The sequence below is a fragment of the Alosa alosa genome, chromosome 6 (genome assembly GCF_017589495.1).
Source record: "Alosa alosa isolate M-15738 ecotype Scorff River chromosome 6, AALO_Geno_1.1, whole genome shotgun sequence".
Taxonomy (NCBI): domain Eukaryota; kingdom Metazoa; phylum Chordata; class Actinopteri; order Clupeiformes; family Clupeidae; genus Alosa; species Alosa alosa.
The window spans coordinates 14403835-14419828 of NC_063194.1; the positions used below are offsets into that span (position 1 = coordinate 14403835).

The following is a 15994-nucleotide window of genomic DNA, read 5'->3' on the forward strand; positions in this document are numbered from 1 at the left end:
TTTTCTTCACGTTTTCCATAGGATGGGCTGCTTTTCTCATAACATGCTAGCATTCAGCTAATGTATGCTGATTGGTCAGTGAGAAATTGCGACTGATTATGACCGTACATCCCATGTAAGCTGAAGCTGAACCAGCCAGAACCCATCACTTTTCTTAAAGAGCAGAGGACAGAAGAAAATGTAAACAATGCCTTTCAGATGTGCAGCTATAAAATTGCAATAATTCACTGTCAAAAGGACTGTCCTTCTTCACTTTCCCGAAGGATGACGAGAGGCAATACCAGAGAATGTTAAATAACATTTTATTGTTCTTTCTCCTTTGGACAGTGCCTGGTGAGCTCGAACAACAAGGCTTTGAATCAGTTTACACCAGATTTGCCCTTCAATGCGACTGTGTGACATGTTCCAGCAATACTCATCACTTAAACCTTACTGATCACAGGAGAAATGTTCCTGTTGAAACCCACTATCAGAACTAAACAAGGCAACGCTGCATTTAGTTGTTATGCGTTCTGACTATGGAGCCAGCTCCCAGATGACAAAAAAAAATTGCCCAAATTACTTTTTTGACATCAGGACTCTGAACTAAACTATTTTCAGATGCCCATTTTTTTTTTTTACACTAAATAGGCTTAGTCCAACAAAAACAAGGTTTTGCCTAGCGATAAGCTGGATAGGGGTTAATCAGCCTGACAATACAGTTTACTCACTAGATGAGGTGAGGGAATTCAACAAACTTGTTTAAGCTTGACAAATATATCAATAAAATCTGTTTTTCAATTGGGCAACATATAGCAAATGTGAGTGGTAGCTATCACATCCCCCATTCTGTGTTTAAGTGATTAATAAGGTGTGTCTGATCCAGTGTTGTGCCAGTTCACAGCTTTTCTGAACTAGTTCAAGTTCAGTTCATACATGCTCAAAGTGAACAGTTCACGTTCAAAGTTCACAATTTTAATTCTGAACTAGTTCAAAGTTCAGTTCAATTTTAACTTTTTTCGTGAGATATTTAAATAAATACTTTTTTTCACATTACGAGCTAGAAATCACTATACGTTCTTTGAAGCTGCTCATTAGACATTTGCTCATGACACTGCAATTGTGGGTTTCTTACCAGGTGATGAAACTTGCAGCAGTACAGACAAGGTAGACCAGTTCTATACTTAGTGCAATGACATACAGCCCTCCGCGCTCTCATCGTTGCCTGCTACGCGGCGTTGCTATGCCTACCCCGCTCTGCTGCAATAGGCCAATGTCACAGTTCCGGGTAACGTTGTGCGGAAGCCAGTAGCCTATGCTATTCAACTATTCTCAGCCGGACACTACATTGCCCGCAATGCATTGCGCACACAATGTCAAAATCATTTCTGTCTGGTGATACATGATTTAAGCGGCACCAGCGAGAATACAGGAGGGAGGAACTTTCTCTCGTTGCGTTTCAAAAGAGAAAACAGATGTCAATCAGTTTTCAATGGAAATGATAGCTTCAGCGAAAGTTCTACTAGGAAGACTCGTAGTGTAGCTTACTCCTCCCATGCTTACACGGAGCCAATCTTAGCTTTGCCTACTTTCGGGAAAGCCCTGCAATCTGATCATTCACTCATTCAATCAGCGCTAGCCTATAGGAATTCAGTGGGCTCTTTAAATATGTACCACCTAACACTGCGTCTGCTTCTCAGTACGCTGACTTTGACGTCCCCTCCACCTCCCCTCCAGCCACCTCTGCCAGCAGTCCACGTCCATCGGGCACGGTCTGCCTACCACATCTTCCTTCAGCCACCGCCACCAGTTGGTCCCGTCTGTCGTGGGGTAGGTTTCCCCGCCCCTGCCTTCATCCATCGGCAGGAGACGAGATCCGCCATCGCTGGGCGGATCCGAGACGGGCCTACGCCAAAGACTGTTACCTATTCAGGACTCTATCATGCTTGCATCCAAGCCGTTCCTTTACTACTTAAATCGTTAACTGATTCTATTCTGTCTACTGAGTCTTTCTGGTAGAAAACAAATTCCAACGTTCATTTACAGTGATGTCTGCCGTTCATGACACGTAATGTGAACTAATTCACGTTCAAGGTCTTTATTAAATAATGTGTTGCGTTCAGTTCAACGTTCATGAAAAGATGAGCGTGTTCAACGAACGCGTTCTTTTGAACTCGTTCACGCACAACACTGGTCTGATCTTTGTGCTGTATCAAAATTCCCACAGTTATGAAAGCAGACGGTCAAACAAATGTCTTACTTTGTATTTTTGAGTGGCTCACAAAATAACAATGTTCTATTTTCTGCTCTTCTCTCCCTCCTCCCTTTGGTTGGTTCCACCACCAGGATAAAAGACGCAGATTGACCAGCCCACGCTTTCATCCACCATTGTACCAGTATGGCACGCTTTGGCACATGTTCAGTTTGTTTATGTTATTGTTCATTAGTTCATTTCTCCACCACCAATGCATGCACGCACACACAGAAACACACATGTGCACCCACTCTCTCTCACACACACACACACACACACAGTTCATGTTGTCAGTTCATACTGTTATGTGAACCAACAATGTTCGCACACACACACACACGCACGCACACACACACACAGTTCATGTTATCAGTTCATGTTGTATGATTTATAGATAGTCTTAACCTTTAAACACTGTTCGTTGATACCCCCCTTAATTTACTGTTCGCGGTCAAATTTGACCGAAGTTTTAACTGCTCTTACATACCATAAATACCAATAAAAAGTGACAAAAAGTAGTTTTAATACAACATTTATTGTAAAAAGAACCTCATTAGAACATTAACAACTACAACATGTATGTGTAGGAGTGTGTTTCTGTGTTTGCGTACATGCATGTATGTACAAACATTTGTGGTTCGCATGCATAAGTGGCAACATGACAACATGAACTGATAACATGAACTGTGTGTGTGTGTGCGTGCGTGTGTGTGTGTGTGTGTGCGAACATTGTTGGTTCACATAACAGTATGAACTGACAACATGAACTGTGTGTGTGTGTGTGTGTGTGTGTGTGTGTGAGAGAGAGTGGGTGCACATGTGTGTTTCTGTGTGTGCGTGCATGCATTGGTGGTTCACACGCACAAATGGCAAATTGCAGTCATGGTGCAGTGTCCCTTGCAAATGGAAGCGTTGCACCGGTGGCATGTGATGCCAGTTTTCACATTCCGGGGGGCACAGAGTGTACACCTCTTCCTTTGTTTGGCTTGCACTTGCTGAGGTTGATGGGATGGGGGAGTAGAAGGGCCCTGCATACTCCTCACCAGACTGGCAGATGCTGGTGTACGGGGTAGGTGCTGTCATCGATGAATAGAAGGAGTAGCCAAAGCTTTCCCAAGCTCTGCAATGAAGAGTCTCCTCTTGAAGGGTTTCCCATGATTCCAGGCTGGGTTTATCGCGGTCCACACTACAAATGCATTGTATGCAGACACATCCAGAATGTTGTGGAACACAACTACAGGCCAGCGGGCGGTCTTGCGCTTGCAGGTATAGGTACCAGTAAGCTGCAATGAAATACAAAGAGATTAGACGAACAGGTCATCTGTTTTACAAAAAAGGTTTTACAAGACTAAATGTAAAATGAAAATGTATGAAAGATGAAAAAGTACTTTACTGTACCTTGTCAAGGCAGTCAACACCCCCTTTGTTTCTGTTGTAGTCCAGGATGATGTGTGGCTTCAAGTGCTCCTCTGTGCTGATGGCAGCATCTTTGTGTAGTGTGCTCATCAAAATGACATTTTTGTCCTTCTTCGGAACATATGACACAAGAGTCAGTGAAGGCAAACATGGATGAGAGTGTCTCTCTTCCTTTGGCTTTCACCAGTGCAGCAGGAAGTTTAGGCTTGTTCTTTCTCACTGTCCCCACCATGGTGAGCCTTTGTTTCAGCAGCTCCTGACCAAGTGCATATGAAGTGAAAAAGTTGTCACATGTGACATTATGTCCCTTCAGACCGGTTGTCATGTCTAGCACAACACGCATACCCTGGTTTTTTTTGGCCTTCCATCAATAGGTTTCCCTGTGTAGATCTGCATATTCCAAGCATAGCTACTCCTGGCGTCACATGCTGCCCAGATCTTTATTCCGTATTTGCCAGGTTTGCTTGGAATGTACTGCCTGAAAGGGCAGCGGCCCCTGAAAGAAACCAGGCGCTCGTCAACTGTCACCTCAGGGCTTGGATTGTACATCCATGGCAGGCGCTCCACCCATTTGTCCCAAACGTTTCTGATGGCAGCCAGTTTGTCATTTCGCCGGCGAGCGTGTCGTGTATCTTTGTCATCAAATCGAATGACTCTTGAGATGACATTGAACTGTTCTAAGCTCATAGTTGCCCGGAAAATGGGCCTCCCAGACTCTGCATCCCAAAGAGAAGGTGTAGCCTCATTATTTGACCGGTATACTCCTGCCAGAATCAACAAGCCGACGTAGGCTTGGAAGTCTTCCCGGCTCAAGTTTTCCCACCTGTCCCCAAACACACGCCTCCCCTCCAAGTTTGTCATGTCCATTATAGTCTGTTCAATAGACTCCGGCAAAAAGAGTCCGAAGCACGACTTGATGTCATCAACATGAGCATATCGCGTTGGCCCTGGGGTCATCCTCACAATATTTTCAACTGTTGTTCGGCCTGCTCTCTCCTGGGGTAATGAAGACCAAAGTAGCTTACCATTCTTAGACTGGAATGTCTCCTCAACTGCTTCTTCCTCTTGGTCCTCTTCCTCATCTGCAGAGTCCTCTGGATCAATGTCTGGATTGAAGTCTTCTTCTTCTGACACATCCTCCTCTAGCTCTGGCTCTGTTTCTATTTTTTCATCATCACTCTCCAGAATGTGGTCCAGAGCCTCGATCACTGTCATTCGCCTCTTCATGTTGTTTGCAGATTAAAATGAGGGCAAAGCTACATGAAAACTGCTTATGTAGTGTCTGTCAGTAAATATGATATTGTTCTCGTGAAGGGTGGGGCACATAGCACGAGAAAGAAGTAGATATTAATACATTGTTTGATTTGGAATGTTCTTCTTGGGGGAGAGGCACATACAGTAAGCACGGGAAAGAATTCTTTAGTGGGTTCCCATGATTTACACTAAACTGCTTTGGGAAAGGTGTGTTCCATGTGAGGGAAGGAGAATGTAGAATAGGCACACATGCACAGGAAAGTTGTACTGTAGGAGTGTGTGTATGAAGATGTCTTTCATCTCCTGGATGAAAATTATACTCTTTCCCATTCATTTCCCATGGCGGTCATTTTTGACCGTAAACAAAAAGTGCTACCAAGTTGAATAATTGCGGAGAATTAGCCTCACTTAATAGTGCTGACAACAACTTACAAGGCTAAAGTACAGGTTCCTATAAAGTTGTCACTTACTTTGATTCGTTACGCACACATACAACTTCCAGAAAGATGATCTGTAACTTGTAACAGGCACATAAATGTCACGTTTACATACATTACTCGGAGGCAACAAACTCCTCACAATTAACGCTGAACTCTCAGTCCCCGATGACTGCGCGAGGCTGCTGGAATTCCCCTAACTATGTGAATCCCGCCCTCTGATTGGTCCATGTTCTGAACGTTATAGTGGACCTTTTTAACAGACAGTGCTGCCAACTTAGCGACTTTGTCGCCATATTTAGGGAGATTTCAGACCCCCCAAGCGACTTTTTTTTTTGTAAAAAGCTACTAGCGACAAATCTAGCTACTTTTTCTGGCGTTCTTGGAGACTTTTTGAGACTCTGATGTGATGGCACGTAACGTCCCTTTTTACTGTTATGAGTGAGCAGTGAGTTCGGCTGTGCTGTGTAAGAGTCTCATGCCTGTTTCGTTTGTGAATTAGCCTACATCGAAGTTAAGCCCAAAGCGTTGCCCCATGATTATAAAAGTAATGACTGGCCTATGTAGTATCAGCCCATGTTATCCACGGAAGTAGATGTTCTATAGATCTAACAGCTCAGACAACGTTATTGGAAGGTGCAGCAACTTCGGGTGAGATTAGGCCTACAACCAGAGTCAATGAGACGAGCGCAATGACATGATGACAGGGAAACAGGGACACGCTTTCCAGCACCGTTCAACAAAGTAAAGTAGGCTACAACTTCATTCACAAGCAGATAGTTAAAAATCGAGCATACAAGTGTAGTGGGTAGGGTGGTTGAGACAGGAAGCGCAGCTTGAAGGCCGTCCCACTGACGCTGATTATTTGGATCAGGTGGTACCAGTAGCGCTTCCTTTTAAATGTGGAGTGAGATGCGGACAGGAGAACAATAATGCGGTGTGCGTTGAAGAGTGAGCTTTGTGGAATAAGCTGTGCAAACAGGAGAACGTGAGTCTTTTCAGAAGGTTACGTCTATTGGTCTCTAACACTAAACTTGTTTCCATCGAGTAGCACTTAACACGGTTCATTGTTTGTTTGTAGCTCGGCCTGGTGTCTGTGCGTATGGTGACCAGTAAATGGTACACACAGTTTCAAGTCTACTTTGCTCGCATAATAGCGAGTAGTGAATCCACACTGGTTTGCAGCAACGTAAGTTTACTTGCTCCCCTTTTCCTTCAGACGTAACAAGTAGTATTTTTAGCTCTGACCGTTTCCTGTCTTGATATTGTCTATGGGCAGAAGCAACGCTGATGCTGGCGAGAGTGTGCACAGCTATTAGTCATCCACACTGGTATAACTTTATTGGTTCGTCTAATTCATCTTGGCTGGTCTTAAAAACGTAAGTTCATTCAACTCCTTTTACATAGCTAGTCTTTCAATCGGAGATTTAGTCCTGATTTAATTGTTACTACATTTAGTAATAGGAAGTAGTGCCGCAGTTTAAAAAGCGTAACTAGCTGACTGCAGCCATTTGAATAAGATATTGGCCCTCGTACAATTGACTTTGGCGTTTATGCTACGATGCTACCAAACGTAGCATTACAAACCATTTATGCTTTTTATTGCAGGAGGATTGCCTTTGTCTGTCCAAGCCACTGTTTTTCCTGGAATTAACTATTTCGTTTTATTTCAATTAATGTATGTATGTGCCTCGGGAACCTACCACATCTGTTGAATGTTTACTGGGAACTTAGGTGGGCCTAGGGGGAAGCCTGCTGGTGGTAACCTGTTATCTTAAATGTTTTGTTTGTTTCTTTGTCTGCCAGTCATTGTAATACGTGTTCGGCCACGTTCAGACTTCAAGCTGTGCAAAGCAAATGCAGCAGTTGGGAATAGGTTGGAAATGACTGATTTTCAGCCACTTAGCCTAATGCTCATTCTGGTGTATACTATGACAAGATGTACAGAAGTGTAAAGTGTAGGCTATCAATTACCCTAATATACAAGTATGTTAAATTAAATATATTTCAATTAGGCTCTTAAAGTTGCCTATTTCAGTAGGCCTAGGAGAAAAGCAAACAGGTGTAAAGGGGAATTAAAGGGCCATCACCGTTCTTTTTTTTTTTTTGGTCACGACCTGGTGAAGTAATATATTAGTGTATAACGTCATTTAGCGACTTTTGGAGCTGGCTTTAGCTACTTTCCATTTGAAATATGGTCTTTGAAGAGGAAGAGGAGATCAGTGTCTGACACTGTGGAGGAAAAGGTTGCACTACCCCAAACAATCTGATTTTAATTTAAAGGTGCTCTAAGCGATGCCAAGCGATTTTTAGGCTAAAACATTTTATATCGCTTACTGCAAACATCACCTAACCAACTGCTAGCTGTCTGTGTCCTGAATACACTGTAAAAAAACGTGATCTCTGGACAGCCCAGGCTCCAAAAACAGCAACAAAAAGCAACCTGGGCACCCATAAAAACATAACAAACTGTTCCAGCAAATCACAGACGAGATGCACATTTAGGAGAGTTTCAATGGCTCGGGAGCAACACGGGAGGGGGGAGGAAGTAGCAAGCTAGCTCCCTGTTTTGTTTTAAAGTCAACAGAAGTGACATTACTCAGCATCACTTACAGCACCTTTAAGTCACAAATACAGACACAGAAATTATTTGTTTCCTATGAGAAATGAGCTGTAAAGAAACTCAAGTCTCCACCTATGAAACTGTCTGATAATACTTACCTTTTCGCAGGCTGTCGGAGACTGCATCCAGGAAGAGAGCCTTTTTTACGTTTCTGGCTGGTTAGTCAGAACTCTCCAACAGCAAGACATAATAAAGGAATGTCCTCAGTGTGAGATGCTGCTTGTGGGTCAAACACAACACGACCACAACTATGCTGTGCCGGATCACCCGTTCCTGGAGATGAAGAGATACACCACCAATGGCTGACAAAGCCATCAGTGGAGTTTTCCTCCTGCATTATTGAACTGGAGGGTGAGTTCAGGAAACATATCGGCAATCTTTGGCCACAGATAAGTCTTACCAAAAAGCCAAACCAAAAGACTACCCTGAAGAGGCTGGGAGCTTTCGATACGGCCTTCCACAGCCATCCTGAGCATGCTCACCTCATAGAGGAAATCACAATAAATAAATTTGTAATGTGCAGAGTCGGTGCAGAAATAAGAGAAAGAAACAAATAACTTGCCATGCAACACCACACCAAAGTCACTGAGCGCAAGCTGTCTGCATTTACAGCCTGACTTGGCAGATGAAGGTCGAGACCAAAATCAGCGAGATCTGAGCCAACATCCATTCCGTTCTTTCCTCTCTATTGTACTGTACTGTTCCTGCATGAAATTAAGTATTATGTGATTAAGTATGTATATGTTTGTAAGTAAATGTACATAATGTGTTTGGTAATAAATGTGCATTGTGTGTGTGTTGGGGAATGGAGTTAATCTCTCACTCATTTGGTTTTCTGTTTACAGTTGCAGTCTGTGTTTAGAAGGTTGTTGTTGTCCAAGTGTCACTGTAAATACACCAGTTTTTTTTTCTTCTCTCCAACATCACCTGACTGAGTCTACCTTCACATTTACAGAAGGAAAAACAACTATCGCATTACACAATACACACATTGCATCACAAACTGCAATTTATAGAGCCTAATACGGAGATCCATGATAGCTTCAGCGAAAGTTCTACTAGGAAGACTCGTAGTGTAGCCTTTACTCCTCCCATGCTTACATGGAGCCAATCTTAGCTTCGCCTACTTTTTGGCCCTACAATCTGATCATTCACTCATTCAATCAGCGCTAGCCTATAGGAATTCAGTGGGCTCCTTAAATATGTTCCACCTAACACTGCTTCTGCTTCTCAGTACGCCGACTTTGACGTCCCCTCCACCTCCCCTCCAGCCACCTCTGCCAGCAGTCCACGTCCATTGAGCACGGTCTGCCTACCACATCATCTTCCTTCAGCCACCGCCACCAGTTGGTCCCCGTCTCGTCGTGGGGGGTAGGCTCCCCGCCCCTGCCTTCATCCATCGGCAGGAGACGAGATCCGCTCATCGCTGGACGGATCCGAGACGGGGCCTACGCCAAAGACTGTTACTTATTCAGGACTCATGCTTGTATCCAGGCCGTTCCTTACTAATTAAATTGTTAACTGATTCTATTCTGTCTACTGAGTCTTTCTGGTATATTTAATGCAACATTTTTCAATTCAAATATTTACTTTTCTGATTTCATAAAAGGCTTTCACAGATAATTAGAATGCAGTATCTGAGTAGTTGATGTCTACACTAATTTACGCTATATTAATCTTCAAAATACAATGAGCACATGTCAGACATGCCCACCACATGCCCAGTACATGCTAAATTTTATTAACGTACCGACACTACGTTAGCACAGAACAACTCCCGAAGTGGCAATATCTATACTGATACATATATCTAAAAAATAATAGCTCTAGAAAGCTATTGTAAAATAACTTTCTTGACACCACACCGTCATGCTAACATGAACAGACTAAAGGATACTTACGCAGACTTTTTGGAAAATGTTAACCTCCCCCGTGGTCTGGTCTATACAATTAATATATTATTATTATATACACTAATATATTATATATCTTACCAAACGATCACAGTTTTCTCAGACTAACAGGTGACGACGATGCTGTTCGTGTCGGTGTGGTGTGTCCATCAGCTGTGTCAGCCTGGCCCGTAAACGGGCTCTGGCCAGGCAGTGTTCAAGATGGCGATTGCCGTACAGTGGTTCGCTTTGTGTCACGTGACCTGTAATCTTGTAAAGGGGTTTTGCACATAAACAAAAACTCCTAAAAATATGATTGATCAGGTAATTAAATAGTCAATTTCTCCTGCATCGAATGCATTATTGCAATTATAAGGGAAAAAATTATATCAAGAGAAATGTAGCATTTAGTGGTGTAGCTCCATAGCCGCCCATTCATTCTGCACTTATTTGTGCGCGCCATCTACTTGCAGTACCACCCAGAAGTTTTTTGAGTGGTCGTCTCCCCTTATTAGACATTCTCTGCTAGTAGCTAGCCTCTGTGATGGTACTTCAGACTTTGGTTGCTACTATTCACAACTACCATCATCATTATCATCTAGTTTCCAAGGTGTGTGCACAGGTAGATAGATAGATGGATATATAGATAGATACTTTAGTCATCCCGAGGGAAATTTTAATAATTTAATTTCCTGAGTTTGTGTACTCAAACTTGTAGTTTACTGAAGTGGAAAGAGATTTTGTTCAGGCCTTAATAGATATCCTTTGTTTGAAAATAAATAGTTTCTATTCTTTCCTCTTAATTCCATGTGTTGCAACTCTCACTAGTAAAACTTAACTTATCCAGCAACCTATTAAAAATTCACGACTGTAACAAAACACTGCAACTCTCGCTTGCCCTCGAACTAGTCCATCGTCCTGTTTCCGCCTTGTCGCGCTCGTCTGAAAAAAAATTAGTGGTGCCAGAGCCGTTTACGGAGTGCCGGATCACTCCCTATTAACTCCATTGTACCTGCAATCTGTTGCAGTTCCGCTAGGGGCGATAAGTGCAAAAACAATGGGGATCTATGGAGCTAGACGGCTAAATTTGTCTCTTTCACCTGGTTGTAGTTGAGAAATCGAAGATTTGACTGTGGTTTCTGCAAGCTCAATATGAATTATAGGTCAAAAGTTAAATGAACGAGTAGTCACGTCCTTTCGATTTCTATCACGTTGGGTCTTTGTTGCCCACAACACGCTAGCTTTCTGCTAATGAATGACGTCATTGACACATTTGAAAGGCCTTTTAGAACAAATAAGTGACTCAAAAAATATAATACTCAGCGGTTTGTATTTTCTCTGCCCCCTCTTTAGACTGCAACATTCGAATTTCTGGGCAAAAAATTATATCCCGAGAAAAGTGGATTTGAGGGGTACAGCTCCATAGACCTCCATTCATTCTGCCCTCATGTGGAACCAGAAGAGGAACTGCAACCAGTTCAGAAACCGGAAGTTTCCAGAGAGTGGCGGTTCTCCCCTTATTAGACATTCTCTGGTGGTGCGCTACCTGGCTTAAATCCTGGTGGCGCAGGCAAGATCTACGTCATTTTGACGTCACGTTGTCGCGCTACCGGTCGGGTGCGTTGAGTATGTAGAAGCTGTGTGCTTCACCTCACTGTGTGTTCCCTGTGTGCTCTGTGTGTTCACTAATTCATGGATGGGATAAATGCAGATAGCAAATTCCTTGTATACGTATATATAAGTATACTTGGCCTAGAAACCTGATTTACATTTACATTTTACATTTAATAGTCCATGAGCCACAGGCCCAAAAAGGGGTGTGTCACTACCACTTAGGGGGGCAAATTCTCACTATATTTTTCTGAAAGCTACATATCTCTGGAGTATAAAATGGTATGATAGCAAGTTGGATCTTGTAGCTTTGTGGCTGTACAGGCCTTCAAAGTTGACCTCTGATTTGAAAAAATGAAATTCCGCCTATTGGCTTTTTTTTCTTAAACCACTCATAAGAGCCCAGAAAATAATCCAAACCTCATTATTACTGATGCATATGTGGTGTTTGATGTTGGCATACATATTTTGAATTATTATGTGATTTTGCCCTTCATTTTGGTTGATAAAATTCAAGATTTATGTGTAATAATAATGAGCAAATCTACGTTTTCAGAAACACAACGTGTTGCAGCACTAATTGAAATGCCCACTACCTCATTAATCAATGTATTTATACCTTCCTACCTCCCAGCAGAGACTTGAAATACAAATGATTACATAGGTCTGCATTGCTATGCTATTTACTATTTGTAAATGTACTATTCGGAAACACCCCAAAATTCAGTAAATTAGTATTTTATTGAAACTACCTACTATGTTTTGATATTCCAAGAGATCAAAACATCATGATTACCAATCATATATTACCTTTACATTCAAGGAATACCATATGAAAATTGTTCACATCACCACATGTACCCAGCTTAACATAAATATTATAATTTTATAATGTCCAGGGCACATGAAATACATACAGTAATTTCCTGTGTATTAGCCGTATTGTGTATAAGCCTCAGGACAGTGTTTTATGCAAGTTAAAAGAAACAAAACCATATACCATATTAACTGCCCCCGTGTATTAACCTCATAGCTGAAGAAATTTTGCAAAATCAATGTATAAGCTGCAACTAATAGTTGGGAAATTATGGTAAATGCATCACAGGTGCTAAAATGATCTACATTATACATTTCAGTTGTACTTTTGACTAGTAAGAATGTGGGAATGAGATGTAGATGAACTGGTTGGTAAAAATATTCATACTTTACATATTGTTATCATTATGTACAATTATTATTATTATTATTATGACCACCGCTAGCAAAGTGGTCATATAGGGAATTTCAAAGTTTTTTTTTTCCCCCGTCATCTACTTCCTGAATTTCTGGTCAACGATACCCGGGACACCGAACCACCGAGGCACATGAAATTTGCACCTGAACCGTGGCACCGAGGATGAAGAAATTTTTATGGTATGTTGGTCTCAAGGGCCCACATCAACCTAGCCCATAATCACTCATTTGTGATTTGCACCCCCTGTTTCTTCACCATACTAAATGTCACCAGCAAGAACAAACTCATTAAAATCTCACACTTAGCATCCAAGATAATACAGCTTCCCACCCCCAGCCTCACTTATGCAAATGACACAGCCACCACACGCCTTGCACGCACCATAGTAAGCAGCCCTGACCATCCCCTGAACCGGTTCTCCGGTTCTTCACCCTACTCCCATCTGGCCCAGATACAGAGCCCTGGACTGGAAAAAAGCGCACTATAAGAAAAGTTTTATACCCTCAGCAATCACTGCACTAAACAAACTCCTGTGACAATTACCCATTCCCCCTATTCTTTTGTGTTTTATGTTGTCTGCATTGTCCACCTTTTTGCTTGTATGGTGTTGAGGAGGGAGGGAACTGGGGGGGGGGTATGTTATATGTATGAGGCTGTGTACATCCTGCATGGAATGTAACAATGATATGTGTGAAAAAGAATATCCTTATAGGACAATAAAGACTCAATACTATACTAGATATTTTAAAGGTTTTATAACAATGCTACAATTTTTTGGCAAGTGCTACAAATCTATTCACCTTTGCAGCGCCAGTAGGCTACTTTGTGTGCGGCCCGCAAACACACATTCCAAACAAGAGAGGGGGATGGAGTAGAAGATGGAGACAAATTCATTAATATGATTTATTTTCGCGGAATGGATGTACAGGACTGAGCGGCGGTACATCTAGTTATTATTATTATCATACTTAAAATGGTCTTTCATCTGATGTTAAAATAATTTCCATTGAAACGTTTTTTGACAGGTGGACCACACCTCCTGCATGCCACAGTCATTAAGCAGGAGAACAACCGATATCACCGCTGGATAAAGAAGGCGATTGAAATAGGAAAGCGGAGCCCAAAGACGACGAACAGAGATGAGGGAGCATATATGCGCTCCCATACCTGGAGTGCCGTCCTGGGGGCGACTGATCGACAGGAGGTGTGGTCCACCTGTCAAAAACTGACAGGTGGATCACACCTCAAGAACAACATCAGCTGATAAAAAGCGCCACACTCCTCCACCGCGGTGACCTTCTGATGAAGATGGAAGTATACGTTGAAACATGTCAAGGTAAAGAAAAAACATCTACCAATATATGTGTATGTGATAAAAGAAAAAACAAACTTATTTATCTCAAGTGTAGACACAATGAATGCAATACAAGTAGTCCAGAATCCAGTTACAGAGGGAGGTATTTGGTATTGATGCCCAGTTCACTGAGTTTGGTGATCAGTTTGGAGGGGATGATGGTGTTGAACACTGAGCTGAAGTCAATGAACAGCATTCTTACTTAGGTGTTGCTATTGTCAAGGTGGGACAGGGCAGAGTGAAGTGCCATAGAGATGGCATCCTCTGTGCTCCTGTTCTGACGATGAATTCAATGAATAGATTAAAGATCATTTGTACTCGTTTCAGCTACAGTTTAAAAAACATTTGTACTGCAGACCTATGTATGTCATCATTTAACATTAATTTCAAGTCACAATTAAAAGTAAGGAAGGTAGAATAGTAATGATCAATAAGGTCTGCATTCAGGTATTGCCATAACATGTTGCTCTGAAAACTCAAATTAGCTTTTTTTTTTTGCACATAAATCTTGAATTTTATCAAAATGAAGAGCAAAATCACATAATGAGTCAAAAAATGTATGCCAACATCAAACACCACATATGCATCAGTAATAATAAGATTTGGATTGTTTTCTGGGCTCTTATGAGTGTTTTAACAAAAAAAGCCAATAAATTTCCTTTTTTTTTTCAAATCAGAGGTCAACTTTGAAGGCCTGTGCAGCCACAAAGCTCCAAGATCCAACTTGCTAAACCATTTTATACTCCAGAGATATGTAGCTTTCAGAAAAATATAGTGAGAATTTGCCCCCCCAAGTGGTAGTGACGACCCCCTGTGGCTCATGGACTATAAAGGAGGAAGGGTCCTTCACATAGAATCACCCCATTTTTTTAAGCCAAAACACAATGTGTCCAATGTACAATGTGTTGCAGATATGACAAGATAATAATAATAATAGTATAGATACTGTTTATTTTATGCTGTATTTATATTTATTTATACAGCACTTTTCAAGCACAGAGCACAAATTGCTTTACAGACAAACAAGATTAATAAGATGTCACATGCAAGTGATCTAAATGCTCTTTTTGAAATACCTTTATCTTTAGAACATCATTTATTCATTCTTGTTCACCACCCAACCACCCTTTCAATAATATACATACATAAGTTTGATAAGTGACTGAAAGCCACACAGGAATGCTTAGCAGGGCTTCTGCACATGAATAATATAAACGAGTTCTTCCTTTACTATTCAATATTTCCGCCCCATTGACTGCTCACTGGCTCCTCCGGGACATCAGCTTTGTGTGACTGAGCCCACCCAAAAAAAACAAACCGTAGTGTCTCATTATAATAGGCATAACCACAGTGGACCGGTGCATAGTAGCCCTGACTACCATGGGAATTAGGAGGAGAATGCTCCACCGCTATAACGAGACTGCACCGAGTGAGCGCACCACATGGAATTGATGATGAGCTTTCCACAGGGCCAGCTGCCTGGAAATGTATCTGAAAGCTACAGTTTTTGTGTTTTCATGGAATGGGTGATTATAAACATGAGCAACATAGTACAGAGACCGACCGGGAGAGAGAGGGAGACAAACATTTGCCTCCGATCCTCACAAGCCTCGCCTCTTCGGGAGCAATTATGCTGCGCTGTATGTAGACTCAGTGCCATGTTGTTGGTGACTGTTGTGACTTTTTGATCCCACAGTTTGCAACTTTCTGGTCCCTGTAGTTGTTAAGTAGCTAAGGTAGAGGTCTGGTCCCTGTAGTTGTTGCCATGGCTTGCCCATTCTGATAGGAGCGCTCCAAGGAAGACCCATCTCATTTTAGGGCTAGTCACTGTGTGTGTGTGTGTGTGACACTGGGTTCCCATCTGTGCCCTGGCACCTTCTGTTCTGTCCCACATAGAGGTTAGCGACTCAGTGGGAGGGAGCTGCTTGAAGAAGCTTCGC

The 15994-nt window shown here is 42.1% G+C and overlaps 1 long non-coding RNA gene and 1 pseudogene across 4 annotated transcripts; one reads left to right on the forward strand and one right to left on the reverse strand.

The window, feature by feature from the left end:
• Positions 1–3087: 3087 nt before the first annotated feature.
• On the reverse strand, positions 3088–4876 carry LOC125295637 (annotated as a pseudogene).
• A 1292-nt stretch (positions 4877–6168) lies between these two features.
• Positions 6169–8943, forward strand: LOC125295574. Of its 4 annotated transcripts, XR_007193680.1 has the most exons (5): positions 6169–6328; positions 6422–6529; positions 6620–6719; positions 6949–7018; positions 8072–8943. It is a non-coding gene; the product is annotated as an uncharacterized LOC125295574 (long non-coding RNA). The 4 variants fall into 4 exon arrangements; XR_007193679.1 differs by lacking the exon at positions 6422–6529 and having other exon boundaries at positions 6175–6328; positions 8072–8942; XR_007193678.1 differs by lacking the exon at positions 6949–7018 and having other exon boundaries at positions 6179–6328; positions 8072–8941.
• Positions 8944–15994: the final 7051 nt, after the last annotated feature.